This window comes from Pseudorca crassidens, chromosome 10, assembly GCF_039906515.1.
Source record: "Pseudorca crassidens isolate mPseCra1 chromosome 10, mPseCra1.hap1, whole genome shotgun sequence".
NCBI lineage: Eukaryota > Metazoa > Chordata > Mammalia > Artiodactyla > Delphinidae > Pseudorca > Pseudorca crassidens.
Window position 1 is genome coordinate 8,400,452 of NC_090305.1, and position 16,099 is coordinate 8,416,550.

Here is a 16,099-nt window from a genome sequence, read left to right on the forward strand (position 1 = left end):
TGTGAAAAATTAAGGATACTGTATATATTGTGGTTCCTAGAGCAACCAGTTGAAATAATGCAAAATGATATAACTGAAATGCCACAATCCCTTGAAAGGGGATTCTCAAAAAGATTCAATTAAATCAAAAGAAATTAAGAAAGTAGGAACAGAGAATCAAAAAACAAATACAAAAATGATGGGACCAAAGGAAAACAATTAGTAAAATGGATGGTCCAAACTCAACCATATCAATAATTGGATTAAATGTAAATGGACTAAACACTCCAAATAGTAGTCAGAAGTTCTCAGAATAGATAAAAAAAATAAGACCCAACATAATCTCTCCATAAGAGATGAACTTAAAATATAAAAATACAAACAGGTTGAAAGTAAATGATATCAAAAGATAAATCATGCAAACAGAAAACAGAAGAAGGTTGGAATAGGTAGATTAGCATGAGATATAACAGATGCCAAGGCAAAGGGTATTACCAGAGATAAAGAGAGACACACTAGAACAATAAAAAGGATAAATTTGTTAAGACATAAGAATCATACATGTATGTGCCTAATAAAAGAGGTTCAAATACATTAGATGAAAAAGTAACATAATTAAAGGAAGAGACAAATCCACAATTACAGTGGAGTCTTCTCTCAGCAATTGACAGAACAAATAGACAAAAGATCTCAGTAACACTAAAACTTCCTTCACCTAATTGACATTTATAGAACACTACACCTAACAATTGCAGGATAAACATTCTTTTCAAGTGCACATGGCATATTAACCAAGATAAACCATTTGCTGGACCATAACACACATTCTAATATATTTTAAAGGATTGAAATAATATAGACTATGTTTTCCGATCACAGGCAATTAGTTAGAAATCAACAACAATAAGATATGTAGGAGGGATAAAACCTAAATATTTGGAAATTAAACAACATACTTGTCAATAATTTATGGGTAAAGGAAAAATGACAAGATACATCAGAAAATATTTCAAACTGAATTATAATGAAAATATAGCATACTAAAATTTGTGAGCTACAGCTAAAGGAAAATTTATAGCTTTTAAATGCCTAGATAAGGAAAGGATAAAGGTATAAAATCAATGACCTAAGAGTCTACAGTAAGACCTAGAGAACGTAGAGCAAAGGACAGACGGTCCCCAACTTACAATGGGTCAACTTACAAATTTTGAACTTTACAATGGTGCAAAAGCAATGTGCATTCAGTAGAATTTGAATTTACAATTTTGGTCTTTCCCCAGGCTAGCGATGCGTAGTATGATACTCTCTTGGGATGCTGGACAGTGGTGGCAAGCTGCAGCTTCCAGTCAGTGCCACAATCACAGGGTAGACAACTGATACACTTACAACCATTCTGTTTTTCATTTTCAGTACAGTATTCAATAAATCACATGAGATATTCAACACTTTATTATAAAATAGGCTTTGTGTGACATGATTTTGCTCAACTGCAGGTTACTGTTAAGTGTTTTGAGCATGTTTAAGGTAGGCTAGGCTAGCCTATGATGTTTGGTAGATTAGGTATATTAAATGCATTTTTGACTTAGGATATTTTCAACTCACAGTGGGTTTATTGGGACATAACCTCATTGTAAGTTGAGGAAGGTCTGTAAATCCAGAGGAAGTAGAATGAAGGAAATAGTAAAGAGGAGAAATCAATGAAATAGAAAATAGATAAATGAAAGAGAAAATTAACACATAAATTTTTTTTCTTTTTGAGAGAATAACAAAGTTGATTAGCCCTACATAGGTTGATAAAGAAAAAAATAAGAAAAATTACCAATATCAGGAATAAATGTGTGAATATACTATGGATGCTACAGATATTGTAAACAACTTTATGTTAATAAATTCAACAACTAGATGAAATTTATGAATAAAACAACTTACCAAAACAGACACAGAAGAAATAGGAAATTTTACTGGCCCTATATCTATTAAGTAAATTGAATTCGTTATTGAAATCTTTTCTCGAATACATCGGGGTCAGACGGTTTCACTGGTGAACTCTGCTAAACATTTAGGTAAGAGATCAATCTTACACAAATGCTTTCCAAAACAGAAGAGGAGGAAGCACTTTGCAATGTGTTTTATGAGGCTAGAATGACCCTGATACTAAATCTGACACAGACATTTTTAAAAAAGAAAATTAAAACACCAGTCATGTCAAACTGCCCACCTAATTTAGTTTCCTTCCTCCACTACCAACAGGCAAACAAGCTTCCCTGAATTGGGGGAAAGGGAGGGAAAAGCAGGCTGGCTGGCTGGTGGGCGACAATATCAAACTTTTGCACAGCCCCCAACTGAACATGCAAGATAATGCAGTCCAATCTGACTTTCTTTAGGTTCCTGAAAGATCTGGACAGAAGCCAGAAGTGGGTGAAGAAATGTAAGATATGTGACTTAGAAGATAAAACACCTGATCTACTAAGCAAACATTACTGCCAAATGCTTTAAGAAACCTATGGTTTGTAGAACGAGTACTTAAAAAGGAGTTCTTTGAGATTATGCTGTGCCAGCAGTAGTTGATTTCACCAGTCATCTGAACAATCCACGTGGAGACATTGAAAATTAGTAAAATAACTGAGTGATCATGAAATGAGAATACAAACAGAAAAAGAAATGGTAAAACTTCTGAACAGGAACAAACTCAGAAATAAAGAAACCATAGCAATCCTCACCACTCCAACGCAGAGGAAGAAGGTAAAGAACAAGATTTGAAGGCATTTTTATCCTTAAACTTCGCAGAGAAAGAAAACAAGGAGCAGCTAAAATCTTCATCTGAAGTTTGATTTTTATAAAGCACAAGTCTGGATTAACATGAAGCTGACAAAATCTCTAAAGATATCTTTTCTCCTGCTGGAGTGCAGAGGATATTCTGGTGAGGCAGTTCTGAGAAAGTGCTTCGAGACAGTAGCAGTTACACATCCATCCTTTTGAAAACACAGCAGAAATACGTGCTGGACACTGCAAGAGTGCCATTGGAGAGAAACAGGGAAGTGAGAGACTCACCTCTTCCATTATCACTGATAATAAGATGGACATAGTAGGGGAGGAGCAATCACCAGTACTGGTGAGGTTCATCAATGAATCTCAATCCAGACAGAGGAATATGAGCTTTCTACCTTCTGAAGTTGATGCAGAAATTCTGGCTATGAACTTTCACACTATGATAATGGACGAGTGGGGGACAAACATGGAGCACTGATGTGGTCTGGCTTAGATTATGTCTAGTGGACTTTCTCCCAAACGCAACTCATGGTAACTAGACTTTTAGAGAAACAACCCCAAAATATCTACACAGTCTATTCTTCCTCTGCCTTAAATACGTAGTTGTCAAAAGCAGCGTCTGTTGTGGGAGTATCTGTTGCTTTGGGAGAAATTAAAGATGTTTGTTCTTTTTTCTGTTGATCACAACTGCTTTAGAACTTAACAATGTAATATCTGTCCTCTTTCAGAACAGTGAAGGATAAAAGGCACATGAACTGAAGGAATTTTGCCAGTCTCAATGAATAGGTGGGTATGATGCTTTTGAAAATTTTGTAGAACTCCTGTAAATACTCGTTTTGTGTTTAGATGGTATAAATAATGATACGAATCTAACGAATGTTAGATAGAATAACTTTATAGTTGGTTGAGCTTTTGTTCTCTGTAGTGCATTAACAGATTTTGTTTTAATTATTATTGTTCTTCATAAAAATATCCTATTTTTTAAAATAGCCTTTGGAAAAAACTTCCAGGGCCGCATTTCCAATATTTCTTTGCAGTAGAGTTGCACTCTATGAAGAGATGGAAATATTTATGTTTATCGTAAATTTTGATTTGAGAAAGCCATGATTGAGCACCAAACTTGATATTTAAATGGAATTTCCTGGAACTTCCTCTGGGCTCAGCAAGATAATCTCAACTAACCATTGAGAATTAGTATAAACAAATACTTAGTATCCCAACAATGAAACACATTATTCAGGACGTTAAAGATATTTTCTTACAATAGCACTTCAAAAGTTCTTTTTTTTCTAAATTTTCTTAGTTTTTTTTTTTTTATTAATTTTTATTGGCGTATGGTTGCTTTACCATGTTGTGTTAGCCTCCACTGCACAACAGAATGAATCAGCCGTACACATACAGATATCCCCTCTCCTCCCTTCTGGACTTCCCTTCCATTTAGGTTACCACAGTGCACTAGGTGAGTTCCCCTGTGTTATACGGCATGTTCCCATCAGTTGTCCATTTTATACATAGTATCAATAATGTATATTTGTCAATCCCAGTCTCCTAATTCCTCCCACCCCACCCTTTTCCCCATTGGTATCCATACATACAGCAATCCCACTACTGGGCATATACCCAGAGAAAACCATAAATCAAAAAAAACATGTACCCCAATGTTCATAGCAGCACTATTTACAATAGCCAGGACATGGAAGCAACCTAAATGTCCATCAACAGAGGAACGTATAAAGAAGATGTGGTACATATATATAACGGAATATTACTCAGCCATAAAAAGGAATGAAATTGTGTCATTTGTAGAGATGTGGATGGACCTAGAGAGTGTCATACAGAGTGAAGTAAGTCAGAAGGAGAAAAGCAAATATCATATAATAATGCATATATATGGAATCTAGAAAAATGGTACAAATGATCTTAGTTGCAAAGCAGAAATAGAGACAGATGTAGAAAACAAATGTATGGGCACCTCACAGTTCTTAAATGCTTATGCCTTATAGCACCAGTCCTGGAACAGCTCACATTCAACACCATGCCAACATGTACCAAAGTGACTTATCCATTCCCAACACACTCTCTGCCAACCTTCATTGTTGGAGAATCAAACAAAACACAGAGAAAAGGACACAGAACTTCCATTAACCATGTACAAAGCCCCCTACCTGTCTCACTTCAATTTTTTTCTTAATGTCTATACATGGCTGAAGGTCCTGTGTATTCTTCCCTGATGAAGTTTGAGAATGAGAGCAATGAAATTAGATGAAAGCATCTTAAGCATAATTTAGAAATATTTCAACAGACCAGAGGTCAAATAACTTTACTTTGTTTAACATAAATCTTGATATAAAATATGATCTTAATTTAATGGTAGACACATATATCAAACTATGAATTTAAGCCAGAGTTTCCTATAAGTACTTTAAAAAGAACACTGGGGGCTTCCCTGGTGACGCAGTGGTTGAGAGTCCACCTGCCGATGCAGGGGACACGCGTTCGTGCCCCGGTCTGCGAGGATCCCACGTGCCGCGGAGCGGCTGGGCCCATGAGCCATGACCACTGAGGCTGCGCGTCCGGAGCCTGTGCTCCGCAACGGGAGAGGCCACGACAGTGAGAGGCCCGCGTACAGCAAAAAAAAAAAAAAAAAGAACACTGAAAATACCTAAGAGAAGTTTTAAAAATTGGTTTTATCCTTACAGTTGATATTTGGAGGAAAAGCTCTAAGGTGTATGTAGGCCATTCAATCACTGACTATTTGCTTCTGAGCCTTCCATTGAAGGCATTAAACATTGATAAGCTGCTGGTTAAATGGCTGCTGTTTGAACTTTTATTCTCTGAAAACCTCTCATTTCAGAAGACAGCATTGAAAGAACATTTCATTTCTCTGTGATTTCTCTTGGTGGTACTCCGGGGAAATTTTAGTTGAGTCACTTGAAATAGAACATTATTATTGCCATGAATCAAATTATTAGGTATTAGTTTCCAGTTCTTTGAGGAAATAAATGTTGGAGAGGTGTGGGGAGAAGGAATATATTTCATAAAATACTGCAATAAAGCTCAGGACTGACCATTGACTAGTAAGTGTTTTAGTATGTGGTTAAAAATCTGTAATGGGCAGTTAAGGAAATTACCAACAAGTAGAATAAACTTTGAGATCACCAAACAGAGATTGCAATGTAGATTTTGTCTCCATTAAGTAGAAAATTGAAGTTCGAATAGAAAGCAATCCACTGTGGTTCTTCTTCTGGATGTTATTTACAATCATTGTCGAATTTATACCTTAGCTGAGTGTAGTCTTTCTAGCAGGTGTACATTGAACACTTTTGTTTCATGGTCAAGATAGAATCAGAAGCCAAGGCTACTGACCATCTATTTGACTGTTTTTTCTCTCCATGACCATACCTACTGCCTTGTTTTTTTTTTGTTTGTTTTTTGTTGTTGTTGTTTTGTTTTTGCGGTACGCAGGCCTCTCACTGTTGTGGCCTCTCCTGTTGCAGAGCACAGGCTCTGGACATGCAGGCTCAGCAGCCATAGCTCATGGACCCAGTCACTCCGCGGCATGTGGGATCTTCCCGGACCGGGGTACAAACCCGCGTCCCCTGCATCGGCAGGCGGACTCTCAACCACTGCGCCACCAGGGGAAGTCCTGCCTTGTTTTGATTTATAAAAATTACCTGGGAAAAATAGGAATTTTTTTTTGCTTATATAAAAATAATACAGAAATTATTGCTGTTATTCTGGTGAGAAAAATGTTGTACAATGTGTTTTAATCTAAACAAAACGTAAATTTTATTTTTTTAAAGAAAATTCCAAAAATTCCTTTATAACCATAGATGCAAAACTCCTTAACGAAATATTCACAAATGGAATCCAGCAATATATTAAAAGAATGATATACCATGACAAAGTAGAGTTTATCCCAGGAATGCAAGGTTGGTTTCACATTTAAAAGTCAATCAATATTACTCATTGTATTGACAGATAAAAGGAACAAAATCATAGGATCTTCTCAATAGATGTGTAAAAAGTACTTGACAAATTTAAAAAACTCTCATGATACTATATTAACAAAAAAAATCTAAGTAAACCAGAAATAGAAGGGAACTTCCTTCACCTGATAAAGGATATTTATGGGGGACTTCCCTGGCGGTCCAGTGGTTAAGACTCCACGCTTCCACCGCAGGGGGCATGGGTTCGATCCCTGGTGGAGAACTAAGATCCCACATGCTGTGCGGTATGGCCAGGAAAAAAAAGGATATTTATGAAAACCTTCCAGTTAATATAATGCTCAGTGGTGAGAGAATAAGAGTTTTTCCTCTCAGACTGGACACAGGGCAAAGATGTCTCCACTTAACGTTGCAATGGAGGCCCCAGCCAGTGGACTAGGGCAATAAAATGAAGTAAAGAGCTTAATGTGTTTGTATGAAAATTCTAGGGAACCAATAAGCAACTACTAGAACTAATAAGCAAATTTTAAAATGTTGCAGGATACATTGTCAATATTCTAAAATCAATTGTTCTTTTATAACTTACTGATTTAATGGTAATAAAATTAAAATTTTTCATTTACAATAGCAACTAAAACATAAAAATTTAGAAGTGAATTAAACATGCAAGACCTCTTCACTAAAAATTACAAAACATTGCTGAGAGAAATTAAGGAAAACCCCAATAAATGGACATATGTACCATGTTAATGGATTAGAAGACGCAAGTAAATCTGAAAAAGAAGAACAAAGTTGGAGGATTTACACTATCTGAATTCAAAATTTACTAAGGCAACATTAATCAAGACAGTGTGATACTGGCATAAGGACTGAGAAACATCAATGGAACAGGATAGAGAGCCCAGAAATAGACTCACACTCGTAAAATCAATTAATTTCCAACAAAGGTACCAAAGCAATACATTGGGGGACGAGGAAAATCTTTCTAATGAAAGGTACTGGAATAATTAGATATTCAACTGGGAAATGTTTATTCAAAAGGAAACTGGATGTTCTTCAGCATTACTCTTGTTCAATACACTAATCTGATGTGTTGTTCTTTTCTATTTATACATTAGCCTATCAAAGCACTTTTTCCACTATTATAATAATATTCCTACTGCAAAAGTGTTATTTTTCTTTTTATAAAAATAACCTTTTTAAGTTTTAAAAGCAATAGTTTTTCACTTATGACAACTCATATGTTAAAGTATAAAGTAAACAAAATTACCCATGATTACACAAGAAAACCAGAAATCACCCAAGTTGACCTTTTGGGTTGGTCTTTCTAATCTTCTGTATATAGTGTCATAAAATTGTATATTGCATTTTTAATCTAATATTATTTTGCATGTAATTTTCTTTCTCCAATACTCTGAGATTTTATTTTTGTTTGCATGTAATATGATGATATTAGCTTTCATTTTAACACCTTTTTATGACACTTGTAATTGCATTTCCTGAAGATATAAATTTTAACTGTAAGTTACATCCAAACTGCACTTCCAACAGACATCTATTTCTGGAGTATCTGCCAAACTCATAAATGACTCTTCTTCCATGGCAATGGTCCATTTCACAATCCCCTATCTAAAATGTAACTATACTATTGAACAAGCATGACTCAGGGAAGCAATCATGGAACAAATTTTATTTTAAATTTAAACTGTTACTTTAAATTTATTTCATATGTTTAGTTGTTCTCTTGCCCCTGATGAAATTTAGGGCAGGTCACAAAACTGAGCATTTCAAAATTATTTTTAAGTATCCTGTTACAAGAAAAACCACAGAAGCAATCTCTAGGCAGCCAAATTTACAGTAGATAATCTGTTCTAAGGCCACAAGTGATTGTTAAAGTTCTGGCAACCTGAACTAAATGGGCCAATTACTCTCTCACACAGGAATTCCGAAATTAAGTCCAGAGTAAAGTTTGCCTGCAATTGTAGCACACACTGTGGACTGAAGGCCAGAGAAACGGAGTCTTCAAAGAGAAAGAAGACAAGAGGAAATGCAAAAAGGAGAAGCAGATATGGACCAAGAGCATTTCCTGGATTCTGCCAGCTGTTAATTGCTGGTTTCACTTCCTTCCAGAACTCCAGTTGCGTTCCTGCCTTTGGGTTCTGTGAAACCCCTCAATCATTGTAATACCAACTTCTAACTTTTTTTTGTTGAATTAAGTTTTTGTTAAAGGGGCCCAAATAATACAGAAATGAGTATGGACTATGGGAAGTTTTATCCCTTAAACAACTAACATATTCGTGATCAGTATATCCTTTGGCTTTGGATGATGGCCTTTCTCTGATCTACTCCCTCCATCTGAGGGTCCATGTTAGCTGTAAACTTGTAGTGTTCCCTGCTCACTCACTAAGGTGCTGACTGTAGGGTTACCTAGATCGTCTTTGCTCTTTTGAAACATCAATGTCAAACTTTTATGTATAGTTTCCTGATTTGAGAGAGCACATTGTCAGAAAACGCATAGGATTTGATATTCAGTGACTCCTGCAGATGTTTTTAATTCTAATTCCTTTGCGTTGTTCTTAGAAAGGAAAACAAGTTTTATTTGTCTTACTATTATTTCCAAGGTAGTCAATAATTTTAATACTGTGAGAATAAAGCACTTGAGATTTTTTGGCTTCTGAATGTCAATGAGTTCTGTTTTCAGAAATTTGCCTTGGGTGAAGCATAAATTTACATGACATAGTTTTAGTGACTGAGGGAAAATTCACTCACATTGCTAATAAAAAAGTTCCAGTATTACCAATATAATTTGTATTGGTTAGTGTAGCTCTAAGGATATGTCTAGAAAACCAAAGATAGCAGAGAATTAACACAACCCTAAAATGTCCTGATATTAATTTTTCATCACATGATTTAGAAAATTATCTTTACTAGTCATATTGCAGACTCTACGTTGGGTGAAATACTTTTAGCTTAGAAAACCAGTCTGTAGGACACATTATGTTTTAGAAACTTGGTTTCTTCACACTCTCAAACTATTGTGAAACTTTATTAAATTAAGTGAATCAAACAAAAATTATTCAATAAATATTCAACATTTGCTAGGTGATATGGGTGTTATAGCCAAAAAAAAAAAAAAAAAAGACATGTGGCCTTTGCCCTCCTTTACCTGGTAAAGTAGTTGGGAAGAGATACAGAGTAAGAGTAATAAAACAAGACAGTGCAGAGTGATGCGTATGCTGATTTTTAGAAGTTCTGAGATGGGGGAGAGAGAAATGGAAAAAAAAAGTAAACAAAGAAGCTAAGAACAGAGGATACAGAGAGAGAGTATATCTTGCATTTATGACAACTTTTCTGTCATTCCCTTCTTGGGGATCCACTGAAATGAACTGAAGCTGAAATGGTCAGAGAGAACTTCCTAGAGAGTTGATTTGATTTGGGACCTGAAGGAAGACACAGGATTTGAAAGGATAAATGGCTAAGTAGACAACATAAGCCAAAGTATGGAGATGAGAATACATTCAGGTTTGCAGAGGAGCAATTAACTGTACTAGCGTTGGAAGCCATAGGAAATAATACTGGGTGAGCATGGTAAAAAAGAGAAGTCAAAGGATTTTAAACATGAAGAACATAGAGAATTGCTGAGTAGAGGGATAATAGGATGAAAATTGGTTTGGGAGGATTAGTTGGGCAAGGTTATGAAAGGTGCTTGGGAAGGGTGGAGACTGGCATCTGGCAAAGTAGCCAGGGCGTTGCTGTAGTGATCCTTCCATGAGGTAATGAGGGCAGTGTCATCGCAAATAGGAAGGACCAATAAGAGCTTTCCAAAAAAGAAAACTACCTGATCTTGAGCAATCTGAGTCAAAGATGATGGTAGAACTTCTTGTCTAAAGGAATTGGGAGGTATGAGGCTGGAACTTAGGGAAGAGGACAGCATGAAGAAGTAGATTGACATAGATTTACTAGCCAATGATATAGAAGCGACAGCTGAAGCCAAGAGAATGAGGGAGGATTCATCAAAGAAGGAATGTGGAGGAGAGAACAGAGAAATGAAAGTTGGAAACCACCCACATTTAGGGCATAGGACAAATAAAATGAGCCAATGCAAGAGGGAACATGTGGCCTGGGATGTAGGTGAGACTCAGATAGTGTTGCCAGATAATTAAGGCAGCAGAGTGGTTAAGGAGGAGGACGCTGTCACCAGTGCTGGAAGAAGGTGAAGGAGCGAGAAGATGAGGACTTTAGGAGAAGAGTTAATAGTGATCTGGGACTGGAAACCAGATCACATAGACAAGGGAGGGAAGGAGCTATGTAGTGATGAGTGAGTGGACATGTGCAGAATAATGAAGCAGTTAGGAGGACAGGGTCTGATGGCAACTCTACCTGAATCCTGGCTCCAACCAGACTGGGCAACTCAACACACAGAAGTTGACCTAAGTCTCCATGCACTGGATTGAATAGCATCCCCCCAAATTCATGTCCTTCCCAGAACCTCAGAATGTGACCTTATTTCGAAATAGGGTTGTTGCAGATGTAACTAGTAAAGGTGAGGTTATACCACAGTAGGGTGGGCCCTTAGTCCAATATGACTGATGTCCTTATAAGAAGAGGAAAGGACACAGAAAGAGACACACACAGGAAAGATGACCACGTGAGGATGGAGGCAGAGACTGGAATTAATATGCAACTGCAAGCCAAGGAAAACTCAGGATGCCTGGCAACACCAGAAGTTAGGAGAAAGGCACAGAACAGATTCTCTCCTAGAAACTTGAGAGAGTACAGCCCTGCTAACAGGGCTGATTTTGGACGTCGAGACCCCAGAACTATGAGAAAAAACATTTCCGTTGTTTTAAGCCACCATTTTGTGGTACTTTGTTATGGCAGCTCCAGTAAACTAATATTCTTGGTAATCTCATCCTTAAAGTGAGGATACTAACACTCTCATTATAGGAAGGGTTAGCAATATAATATGAAAAATGCTTAGCACAGTGTCTGCCCCACTGGAAGAGCCCAGTTATATATTGTCATATATTATTTTTTTCTTTGAACAATTTGGTGTGGAAGAAAGGAAAAAGTGGTCCTAAAAAACCACACATATGGTGAGGTAAATATTGTTATTGCTTCTTTTTACATTTTTATTTTAAACATTTTATCAAGAAGGCACTTTTTTTTTTATACAGCAGGTTCTTATTAGTCATCCATTTTATACACATCAGTGTATACATGTCAGTCCCAATCGCCCAATTCATCACACCACCATCCCCATCCCACCATGGCTTTCCCCCATTGGTGTCCAGACGTTTGTTCTCTACATCTGTGCCTCAATTTCTGTCCTGCAAACCGGTTCATCTGTACCATTTTTCTAGGTTCCACATATATGCATTAATATACAATATTTGTTTTTCTCTTTCTGACGTACTTCACTCTGTATGACAGTCTCTAGATTCATCTGCGTCTCAACAAATGACCCAACTTCGATCCTTTTTATGGCTGAGTAATATTCCATTGTATATATGTACCACATCTTCTTTATCCATTCATCTGTCGATGGGCATTTAGGTTGCTTCCATGACCTGGCTATTGTAAACAGTGCTGCAGTGAACATTGGGGTGCATGTGTCTTTTTGAATTATGGTTTTCTCTGGGTATATGCCCAGTAGTGGGAGTGCTGGATCATATGGTAATTCTATTTTTGTTTTTTAAGGAACCTCCATACTGTTCTCCATAGTGGCTGTATCAATTTACATTCTCACCAACAGTGCAGGAGGGTTCCCTTTTCTCCACACCCTCTCCAGCATTTGTTGTTTGTAGATTTTGTGATGATGCCCATTCTAACTGGTGTGAGGTGATACCCCATTGTAGTTTTGATTTGCATTTTTCTAATAATTAGTGAGGCTGAGCAGCTTTTCATGTGCTTCTTGGCCATCTGAATGGCTTCTTTGGAGAAATGTCTATTTAGGTCTTCTGACCATTTTTGGATTGGGTTGTTTCTTTCTTTAATATTGATCTGCATGAGCTATGTATATATATTTTGGAGATTAACCCTTTGTCCGTTGATTTGTTTGCAAATATTTTCTCCCATTCTCAGGGTTGTCTTTTCGTCTTATTTATGGTTTCCTTTGCTGTGCAAACGCTTTTAAGTTTCATTAGGTTCCATTTGTTTATTTTTGTTTTTATTTCCATTACTCTAGGAGGTGGATCAAAAAAAGATCTTGTTGTGATTTATATCAAAGAGTGTTCTGCCTATGTTTTCCTCTAAGGGTTTTATAGTTTCCGGTCTTACATTTAGGTCTCAAATCCATTTTGAGTTTATTTTTGTGTATGGTGTCAGGGAGTGTTCTAATTTTATTCTTTTACATGTAGCTGTCCAGTTTTCCAAGCACCACTTATTGAAGAGACTGTCTTTTCTCCATTGTATATCCTTGTCTCTTTTGTCATAGATTAGTTGACCATAGGTGCATGGGTTTATCTCTGGGCTTTCTATCTTGTTCCATTTATCTATGTTTCTGTTTTTGTGCCAGTACCATATTGTCTTGATTACTGTAGTTTTGTAGTATAGTCTGAAGTTAGGGAGTCTGATTCCTCCAGCTCCATTTTTGTCCCTCAAGACTGCTTTGGCTCTTCGGGTTCTTTTGTGTCTCCATACAAATTTTAAGATTTTTTGGTTCTAGTTCCGTAAAAAATGCCATTGGTAATTTGATAGGGATTGCATTGAATCTGTAGATTGCTTTGGGTAGTATAGTCATTTTCACAATATTGATTCTTCCAATCCAAGAACATGGTATATCTCTCCATATGTTGGTATCATCTTTAATTTCTTTCATCAGTGTCTTATAGTTTTCTGCATACAGGTCTTTTGTCTCCCTAGGTAGGTTTATTCCTAGGTATTTTATTCTTTTTGTTGCAATGGTAAATGGGAGTGTTTCCTTAATTTCTCTTTCAGATTTTCATCATTAGTGTATAGGAATGCAAGAGATTTCTGTGTGTTAATTTTGTATCCTGCAATTTTACCAAATTCATTGATTAGCTCTAGTAGTTTTCTGGTAGCATCTTTAGGATTCTCTATGTATAGTATCATGTCATCTCAGACAGTGACAGTTTTACTTCTTCTTTTCCAATTTGTATTCCTTTTATTTCTTTTTCTTCTCTGATTGCCGTGGGTAGGACTTCCAAAACTATGTTGAATAATAGTGGTGAGAGTGGACAACCTTGTCTTGTTCCTGATCTTAGAGGAAATGCTTTCAGTTTTTCTCCATTGAGAATGATGTTTGCTGTCGGTTTGTTGTATATGGCCTTTATTATGTTGAGGTAGGTTCCCTCTGTGCCCACTTTCTCGAGAGTTTTTATCATAAATGGGTGTTGAATTCTGTCAAAAGCTTTTTCTGCATCTATTGAGACGATCATATGGTTTTTATTCTTCAATTTGTTAATATAGTGTATCACATTGATTGATTTGCATATATTGAAGAATCCTTGCATCCCTGGGATAAATCCCACTTGATCATGGTGTATGATCCTTTTAATGTGGTGTTGGATTCTGTTTGCTAGTTTGTTTTGTTTTGTTTTTTTGCAGTATGCAGGCCTCTCACCGTTGTGGCCTCTCCTGCTGTGGAGCACAGGCTCCAGACGCGCAGGCTCAGTGGCCATGGCTCACGGGCCCAGCTGCTCCGCGGCATGTGGGATCCTGCTAGACTGGGGCACGAACCCACGTCCCCTGCATTGGCAGGCGGACTCTCAACCACTGAGCCGCCAGGGAAGCCCTGTTTGCTAGTATTTTGTTGAGGATTTTTGCATCTATATTCATGAGTGATATTGGTCTGTAATTTTCTTTTTTTGTAGTATCTTTGTCTGGTTTTGGTATCAGGGTGATGGTGGCCTCATAGAATGCGTTTGGGAGTGTTTCTTCCTCTGCAATTTTTTGGAAGAGTTTGAGAAGGATGGGTGTTAGCTCTTCTCTAAATGTTTGATAGAATTCACCTGTGAAGCCTTCTGGTCCTGGACTTTTGTTTGTTGGAAGATTTTTAATTACAGTTTCAATTTCATTACTTGTGATTCGTCTGTTCATATTTTCCATTTCTTCCTGGTTCAGTCTTGGAAGGTTATACCTTTCTAAGAATTTGTCCATTTATTCCAGGTGGTCCACTTTATTGGCATAGAGTTGCTTGTAGTAGTCTCTTAGGATGCTTTGTATTTCTGCAGTGTCTGCTGTAACTTCTCCTTTTTCATTTCTAATTTTATTGATTTGAGTCCTCTCCCTCTTTTTCTTGATGAGTCCGGCTAATGGTTTATCAATTTTGTTTATCTTCTCAAAGAACCAGCTTTTAGTTTTACTGATCTTTGCTATTGTTTTCTTTGTTTCTATTTCATTTATTTCTGTTCTGATCTTTATGATTTCTTTCCTTCTGCTAACTTTGGGTTTTGTTTGTTCTTCTTTCTCTACTTCCTTTAGGTGTAAGGTTAGATTATTTATTTGAGATTTTTCTTGTTTCTTGAGGTAGGCTTGTATAGCTATAAAATTCCCTCTTAGAACTGCTTTTGCTGCATCCTATAGGTTTTGGATCGTCGTGTTTTCATTGTCATTTGTCTCTAGGTATTTTTTGATTTCCTCTTTGATTTCTTCAGTGATCTCTTGGTTATTTAGTAACGTATTGTTTAGCCTCCATGTGTTTGTGTTTTTTACGTTTTTTCCCCTGTAATTCATTTCTAATCTCATAGCATTGTGGTCAGAGAAGATGCTTGATATGATTTCAATTTACTTAAATTTACTGAGGCTTGATTTATGACCCAAGATGTGAGCTATCCTGGAGAATGTTCCATGTGCACTTGAGAAGAAAGTGTAATCTGCTGTTTTTGGATGGAATGTCCTATAAATATCAATTAAATCTATCTGGTCTATTGTGTCATTTAAAGCTTGTGTTTCCTTATTAATTTTCTGTCTGGATGATATGTCCATTCGTGTAAGTGAGGTGTTAAAGTCCCCCACTATTATTGTGTTGCTGTCAATTTCCTCTTGTACAGCTGTTAGCATTTGCCTTATATATCGAGGTGCTCCTATGTTGGGTGTATATATATTTATAATTGTTATATCTTCTTCTTGGATTGATCCCTTGATCATTATGTAGTGTCCTTCCTTGTATCTTGTAACATTCTTTATTTTAAAGTCTATTTTATCTGATATGAGTATTGCTATTCCAGCTTTCTTTTGATGTCCATTTGCACAGAATGTCTTTTTCCAATCCCTCACTTTCAGTCTGTATGTGTCTCTAGGTCTGAAGTGGGTCTCTTGTAGACAGCATATATATGGGTCTTGTTTTTGTATCCATTCAGCCAGTCTGTGTCTTTTGGTTGGAGCATTTAATCCATTCACATTTAAGGTAATTATCGATATGTATGTTCCTATGACCATTT

General features: G+C 36.6%; 1 long non-coding RNA gene and 1 pseudogene across 1 annotated transcript in view; one reads left to right on the forward strand and one right to left on the reverse strand.

Moving 5' to 3' along the window:
* The window catches only part of LOC137231582 (52 kDa repressor of the inhibitor of the protein kinase-like), a 28,578-nt pseudogene extending 24,563 nt beyond the window's left edge, over positions 1 to 4,015 (forward strand).
* The window catches only part of LOC137232961 (uncharacterized), a 183,562-nt gene that overhangs the window by 156,203 nt on the left and 11,260 nt on the right, over positions 1 to 16,099 (reverse strand). The gene's annotated exons all lie outside the window — the stretch shown is intronic.